Here is a 9,252-nt window from a genome sequence, read left to right as displayed (position 1 = left end):
TTTCCCGGAGGCTCCCAACACCCACGATCCCTTTGTTACTCATGATGGAAGGTGCCACTTTCTCTATGCCAAATACAAGGAGCTTCAACCTCCTTATATAGCCCCTGCCTTATAACTGCTCATCTCGTAAGGCATGACGGGAACGATTATGTCAGCTCTATCCACAATATAGGACACTCCTCATCTCTCCAATATTTCATCTGTTTCTTTCAGAATTATTTTATATTACTTTTGAGTTTATATATATATAAATTGTCAACAGAGATTTGACGATTTTTTGGGGGGTTAAAAGTCATCGTGTGGGTATTCATTTCGGAGGCTTAATCTTTCATGTGTTGGAACCTTTGCATTCATTAAGACTTAATTTCTAGCAAGTTTATTAGAACCAATCAATTTTAGGAATAGAGCAAAGACCTACTAAAAGTAATCTATTGTTATATTAATGATATTAGATTTCCAAAAGCTATTAATTTATGTAATATTTACATTATTTAATATAATATACAAATATGTAGAATATACGTATAATTATATAATAGTATTATAATCTATAATAAGATTATGAGTTTGCCAATGCAAGAGATGTATGTGATTGAGGGTAGATGCATGCATTAATGTTGCAGATGATTGATACTTTGTTGTTACTTTAATAACAATTATTTTAACTTTTGGATTAAGTAGAGTATTGTATTCTTCAGTGCCTATCCATATCCATATCCATATCTAACAACTAAACATTTGGCTCAAAAATCCATTCTTTCTTTGCCTCTACATATTGTTGATAACCCCGATCCATTGTTGGTAGACTAAGACAAACACTCATGGTTTATGGACCATTAGGGATGGAGATTGACCAATTCCATTTATGCCATTTATTTAGTGTGGGCTTAAACATCTATATGCTCAGATCTATATAGAGGACACATCTAGATCTATATGAAGGGGGGCCATTGGTAAGTCATGACATGCCCCCCTTAACATTCAAACATGGTCATTATAGAAGGGGGGGGGGCGGGGGCTCTCGATCAAAAGAGATAGCATTGATGCCCATCAATAATGATTGGGAGATAGCCCCCACTGTCATAAAGGGTGCAGTCCTAGAGCACCCCCTATAGATAGTTTACACTCTCACCCATGTAACATGGGGTATATAAATTATGTGAAAAGTTCCTTATGATCAAATATACACAAAGGAATATGCAAATTGGGATCACATAGAAATATGGGTTGGCCAAGAACATTGTTGGGGATAACAATTAGAAGGATGATTTAGAGACCTATGTATATAAGCATCATATCTAGCCTGAATTAAATAACTCTAGTACATTATGTAAACTCATAATCTATTTAATTTTATTCCCCTAAAGTTCATTGGTTAAATCAATTTTGTGCCATGTCATATAGTACAATATTTCATTATGTTGGGGATTGGGAAGAAAGATCAAGTCCAAAAAAATGATGCTTGAAATCATGGGGGCAAGACATCAAAGTTAATCCATACCAAAAAAAATTCATGGTTAAGTTCACTAGTGCAAAAAAGAATCTAAGAAAATTCTTAGCCAAAACTAAAAATAGCCATATACAATGTGCAAGAATTGGAAACAAGACAAAGATAAATTAAAACATGATAAAGTATGGTTGGAATGCTTTCATTTGGCCCACAAGTAATTGGGACATTGGAAAGTATTGAGTACACAAAAGAGTTTGATGGAACATGCTAATTTTGTAGCATAAAAAATGAAGTTAGTGTGATAATCGCAAAACGAAAAAGAGGAAGAAAATAATTACTAGTCAAACAAAGTGCCAAAAATGGCCTAGGAAAAAGGGAATTTTAGAGGAAAGAGATATCATATGGTTCTTATAGAGCTTAGGGTCCATTTGTTTGTTAGTATAGGAATAGAAATATCTAATGGGAATGGAAATGATCAATCCCGGTCTTGTTTGGTTAACCTTGTATTTGATTGAGAATATCTTACTCCCTTGTTTGGTTGTACAAAAGTGGAATAAGAATAAGGTTAACTTTTGTATTTTTGAAAATATTTCCCTTAAATTTTTTTTTTTTAATTTATTGTTTTTGGTTAATTTTTTTAATAATGGTAAAAAGGTTAATTTATTTTACTCATTGAAGTTAATGAGAAATATAATTTATTTCATTTTTTTAAACAAATAGATATAATAATAATAAAAAATTTAAAAAGATTTTTAAAAAATAAAATGTTAGAAAAAAAATAATTAAATTTTTTTTTTTCGAAGAAAAAAAAAAATTGGGAATAGGAATGGCCCATTCCAATAAAAACTATTTTTTGGAATGGACATATGCTCATTTTAGGGGCAAAATTGGAATATGTTTGCCTATTCCCTATTCTGATTTGGGGTACCAAATAGAGAATATATTTCCTATTGCCATTCTAGAAAATAAATAAGCCTTTATGGTGCTCAACAACCATATGGTGCTTACAGAGGCTATGGTCCTGCTCAACCATATGGTGCTCAAGAAATACACTTTAAATATGTTAGAAGTGGACCAAACAATGGCCACTATATCATTCTTTAATCATCTAATCATGTAACTATTTTTTTTTTTTAAACACTTTAATCAGGATCAAACAAAAAATTTATATTCAAATTTGACAGAGACTAATCAAACAATTTCAACAATGTTTTTTTTAAATACCCTAATCACTATGGTTAGTGGACAGCTCTAAACTGCACACATGGATGCATCACATGAAGTAAAAAGGGACAAATTGAATCTCAATGCTATAGTGTTATACCGAGGATGAAAGACATGTTGACTTATTTTCTCTTTTTTGGCCATATATGTTTTATGGTTAGTGGACAGCTATAAACTCCACACATGGATGCAATAAACAAAATACAAAGGGACAAATCAAGTCTCAATGCTATATTGTTATTTCAAGGATGAAAGGTGTGTTGAATTAAAGAAATTTCTTGAACTTAAGTATCATCACTATAATTAAATTCTATGGAAATAGATCAAACAACATCTAATATGTCATTTCTTTACACCTTAATAACTTATCTATAATTAGACTATAGTTGATGGAATGCTATAAATTGATTTATAAATGAGTCAACCAAATAAAATATATGCATGGTATCTTTGCTTGATACACTTATCACTAAAGTTAATATGAAGGTACAAATTGGTCCATAAATGGATAGTTAAAAAAAAAGACATACAAAATCTAATGATATATCGATAAATTAATAATTTGTGAATTTTGTTAGAGAAAAATAGATATATTGAATTAGTTTCTCTTTTCAGTCATATATGTTTAGTGAATTAATTAAGCCTCTCATTCAGTACACCTTTTAAATTCTATATAAGAAATAAAACTCAAATTAGTACCATCACTATGAAGTGTAAAAATAAGGTTACCATATTGATTCTTATTGATATTTATATAATACTTCCAAATTGTTATTGACATAAACTTAGAGATAGCTTTACACAAAAATAATAGGATTACCATATTGATTCTTATTGATATTTGACATAATACTTCCACATTGTTTTTGACATATATGATTGAAAAAATTTGTAGCTGCATAGCTGCTGCCATTCTCATTCCCTGAAGATAAGATAACCACTGACGTCATGGCATATTTTTCTTCAGTTCTGTAATTTGATGCTGTGGTGGTCAATATTATGATGCTCTCGTAGTCATAAAGAGGTCTATCTATATTCTGATCCTCTCGTGGTGAACAAGTGGCCTATAGTCGGTTTCTCTGGTGCTCCCAACTTTAACCACCTCAATTATTCAATTGACAAGAATCATCTCTTATCAACTATGGACATGGGATAAGCATGCTTACAAGGTGGGTCGATTCTCCTGGCCCCATATTCAGAACCCATATCTATCATATCATCCCTTCCCGTTTCCTAGTGTATCTTAGCATCATCACTATGTTCACAGGTTCAGCGTTAGGGTTACCATATTAATTATTGATAGCTGACGTAATGCTTCCCGATTGTTATCCACACATTCCCTGACGATAGCCATTGACATCATGGCATACTCTTCTTCGGCTGTGTACTTCAATGCTCTTGCGGTCTATATTCTGATGCTCTCATAGTGACAAAGTGGTCCACTATATTCTGATTCTCTGGTTCTCACAAATTTGTCTAGTTTGCATTCTGATGCTCAGCTGTTGACAAGTGAGCATTCTGATCAATTTTATTACAGGTTCTATAAGCCTATATAAGGGAAAGAACTCATGGTATTCGCCATCAGTAGTTGTTTATTTGAAAGGTTTTGTTTTGTGTTGCTAAGTGGTTGAGAAAGTGCTCTTAATATGAATCAACAACAACCTTATGGTGCTTATGGACCTTATGGCGCTCCTGGACCTTATGGCGCTCCTCAGCCATACGGTGCTTATGGACCTTATAATGGCAGTCCCCAACCCCAACCATATGGTCATGCTTATGGTGCCCCACAACCATATGGTATTTACGGACCATATGGTGCTTATGGCGCTCCTCAGCCATACAGTGTTTATGGACCTCATCAGCCCTCGGTGGACAACCGCGGTGGGAGCTATCAGCCCATCAGTGGGACGTCAGGCAATGGGAACACCTTCAATAGCAATCCATACAACAAGAACAATCAGTACAACACGGGCAATGGGAACAAGCAGCAGAACATAGAGAAGCAATATGGGGGCATCAACAACTCCGGGAATAACACGGGGGTCATCAGCAGTGGGGATGGGAACGTGCAAGCCGCGGGGAAAACCAACTATGGGTCGAGCAATTGGAACATAGGCGGAAAGAAGTGAAAGGCTTATAGAGCTTATGGTGGTCCACGGAATGTACTCGCTCTAATGAAATGGTTATCTATGTCTTCGTAATAACATAATGACTATAATGACTATTTATAATTAAATCAGCGCAACATATTGATTATCTTAGATGATTATTAGTCCGTGTCTTATATACAAGATAGGAAATTAGTGTATTCGAAACTTTTCTAAAGTTTGATCATAAAAATGATTTATGATATACAAATTTTGATTTTTTGAAATTAAGATAACAAAAGAAAAAAAAAACAGATAAGAATATATTTAATATTTGTTAGAATGTATTTAATATTTTTTAAAAACTTTGACAATGTGTCTCACTTTTCATTGGTAATATTATTTTTCCATTGTCAAGGGACTAAAGACTTGGGTCATAGGAGAGAGACAACAAAATGAGTTTTAGTTAAAGTGCTTACAAGATTTATATTTTCTTAGGGTTGGTTTATGTGTACTATTTAGCTCCCTAGTTCCTTTGACACTTTAGCTCCTTAGTTCCTTTGTTGTTATTATTCTATTGTAAAGTGACAAGTGTCACTCTTCTTTCTATATGCTATGTATCCTCAAAGAATTGTAATTTTTGTAACATCCTAGAGATAAAGGGCATATATGTACTATTTTAAAAGTTAATATAAAGGATCAGTAAATTTTGGTGTATGTTCTCCACTATTGCTGAGACAATTGAGTGAGTGTCAATTTTGTCAAGATTTTTTGTTGATTTGTTATTTTCATTTCCTCTTTAATGTGATGAACGAGATGTTAATGGGGTTGGGTGGTTGTTGAATTTTAGTCAAGTAGAATCTCTTTGAAGTTTAATGATTGGTGAGAAATTTTAGAATTATCATGGTTCAGTTACATTTTTTTTCATTGTTTGTTTGCATTTTTGAAGTTAGATAATATGTTGTATTTGAGTTATTCATATAAGAATTTTGGTAGTTACATGTAGGAGTAGGAAAGAAGGAAATTAAAAATTATCATATTCACAATTTTTAGTAAGATAATATCAATAGTGAACAAATTGCATACCTAAGTCCTTCATGGATATGGGAGAGTTGGTAATTGTCTCTTTTTCTCTTGAATTAAGAGCATACCCTTGTTAATTAGGAAATAAAAGATTACTCATTTCACATTTTTCCTTTACAAAGGAGTTGTACATTTAAAATTCAAAGGGGAGCTTAAGTAGTATATACAACTTCCCAATTGCTGGGAACATTAGTTTAATGCTATTTGGGCATAAAGAGTAAAAGCAAGAAAAGTTGTAAAGGGAACAATGTGTTAACCAACAAATTTCTGTTGACTCTAGTGGGGAATAAAAATAATGACATGCCAATTGGTCACTTATACTATCAGAGTAAAAGGTGTTTCCTTATGAAGGTATTATTCTAATCCTCCAACTAAACATGGGTTTCAAAGAAAAGAAGAAGATATCAATGGACAATTGAATAGCCTTGCATGGAGAACTAGAAGGAACACCAATGATTATAGGAGATAAAGTATGGTCTTATAATAAGAATAATTTATACTTGAGAACTTGGAAAGAATCATCTAAAGACAGAAAATGTGACAATCCCAATGACAAGCACCAAGGAATCGATATATGTTAAATTACAAGTATGAAGAGGTTCATCCAATATGGAGTCTAAGTGGTACACTAGGAGCACAAGGAAGGGAGTGAAAGTAGACTCTATTTTTGAAGAATTAAGAAAGGTTAATTTCTAATTAATAAATCCTATTCATTGGAGTAAAATTTAGCCATCTTCACCCTTGAAGAAGAAAATAAAGTATCTCTAATATGCTAGGTTCTAACTTTTCATGGAGTAACTCCACCTACCAAAGTTAACTTCTAGTCTATTTATTTTGTCCTATTCAGAGTGATGGTTGTGCCATGGGGAGCTATCCCTTAAATTTGGATGCACATAATGATCTATCTTGGGGTTCTATAAATAAATTTCCAAAGTTTAATGGAAATTGGAAACTTTTTGATAGAAGAACACATAGCATCTTTCTTCACATCCATGAGCCTCCTCACTATCCAATTTGAGATTTTTTTCTTGCAATTATTTCTAGAAATGTTGGTCGATTGAGCCATAAAAATGTTTCCAACATCTACTTCCAAGATGCATCACCAATTGGGTTAACATGAAACAAAGGGTTGAAGCCAAGTTCAAAAGTGAAAAGGACAAGAACTCATTGTTATTGCAACTCACTCATATTAAGAAAGAGCAAACCATAACCATAAAGGAATTCTTGAACAAGTTCAAGAAAATTGTCAACCAAATTCTAGCCAATAGTAGACTGACTAATGATAACTAGAATATTTTATTTGTAAGAGCCATGTCCCCTGATATAACTTCAATCTAATGTGAGCTCAGTGGCCAATTTGATAGCTTCCCAGGATACACTAATTGAGATAGAAGATAACCAAATTTCAGGTAATAAGTGGAAGAGAAAAATGCAGATTGGGGAAAGAAATAGTGGCATGAACTCTTTAGAGGCTTTATTGTAAAAATATTCAAAGGATATGATTGCATTGAAGATGCAGGTCTTGAGGCCTAACTATCTTTCTAGAAACCCTATCTAGATGTATCAAGGATGAACAATGTGAGAAAGTCATTTTAGTTACCTCCCACGCAACAAAGACTAGCCATAAAAGCACCACCTAAGAAGGGTAACATGTACATGTTTCACTAAATACTGATCATGATGGAAAAAAATTCCTTGAGATGGTGAGGATCCTTCAAATGGAAACTCAAATGATATCTTAGAGTATATTCCTAGAAGTGAGGATGATTCATCTCCCAATGAAAACTCTAGAAATTGTATGAATCTAACTTAGAACAAGGACAAGGTTGCTTCACAATGTTGGATGAGACATCTCTAGTTGTTTTAACTAGGAGTCAAAATAACAAAGCCCCAACCAACTCAATTCTACCCTACAATACCAACCATACAACTTCTCCTACAAAGGCAAATGATGTTGGTGTCACCTCATCCTAGGTTGTTCAAACTAGTAAGGAATTGATCTCATTTGATATTATTTAATTTTTAAAATATTTTTTCACATACAATATCCCCATTAGACTACTTTAAATCATATTCATTAGAAATTTGTAAGCACGTTGAATGCTACAATGGTGGAGATAATGATATTAATGGTTGTACAAACTTGACTCATGAGGAAAAACCCATTTTGTCAAAGTCCTTGTATTCTGGGTAACTCCTTGGGGAAAAACCCTAAACCTTTTATTGTGTTAATCTTAATCAACAACCATAAGCTAAGAAGCTATATAGCTGATTTGGGAGCATCACACAATGCAATGCTACCATGAGTTGCTCATGCTCTAAGACTTCCCTTAACTGAGATCATCGATAGATGTTATTCCATGACTCCAAGAAAGTCCCCCTAGTTGGTCAAATCAAAGATGCACAAGTAGCATCGATAGCCCGTCTAGCCAAAATATTGAAACTAACCATCTTGGTGGTCAATATTCCTATGCATTATGGTATATTGCTAAGCCATAGTTTTTATAGGGACATGGGAGGTGAAATCAAGATGGACTTTTTACATGTCTTTATTCCAATGGGAAATAAGAAGATTAAGCTTTGGCCAGAGGAGAAAGCAAAGTTAATTATTATGAAGTTGGATGATACCAAAGCTCAAGTTCTATACCAACAATTGGAATTTGATAATTACATTCTTTTTAGCAAATTTTCATGGATAGAAGTACCACCCATGGATGATTCTCATATATATGTAGTGGAGTTTGATGGCAGTTGTGCATCTTCTAGTTCTAAAGCTAGTGTCATTTTGATATCTCTAGAGGGTGAGATAACTCACCTCACATTTAATATTAAAATAAAAAATACTAGAAATACAATAGAGTATGATTTATTATTACAAGCATAGCCATTGCTAAAGAGAAATGGATAGAATTTATCAAAGCTCAAGGGGATGCATATTTGATAGACAAGAAAGCTTGACACCTATATATACTATCAATAATCATAGGCTCAAGAAGTATAGAAACTGATTCTAAGAAGAGATTGAAGGTTCCAAAGCCTTCTCCATTTAAGCCATCCCTAGGGATTAGAATAAAAAGTGGATTCCTTGGTCATGTTTTCTTCACTTCTCCTTTTGTATCCTAAATTTAAAAATTAGAAGTATGAGGTGGAAATTTTGTTCCTTCCTAATGTGCTTGATAATGTTTAAGCCAAGTAGGTATTTGAAGATGATCATAAGCTACAATTTTTCTTGGAGAATGTCACTATGTTTGTTGAATAATATTTTGAGTGTAGTGTGAACATATATTACAACTTTACCCCAGACACTAGAAAGGACTTAAAATAGGGTGTGGTCTATTTAAAAGATAAAATAAAATTCCACATTGGATTTCTTTGGAGAATCTTTTCAATAGGCATAGTGCTTACATC

This window comes from Cupressus sempervirens, chromosome 8, assembly GCF_028749045.1.
Source record: "Cupressus sempervirens isolate cs-2001-9-10 chromosome 8, ASM2874904v1, whole genome shotgun sequence".
Lineage (NCBI taxonomy): Eukaryota > Viridiplantae > Streptophyta > Pinopsida > Cupressales > Cupressaceae > Cupressus > Cupressus sempervirens.
Note: the sequence above shows the minus strand (reverse complement) of the source record.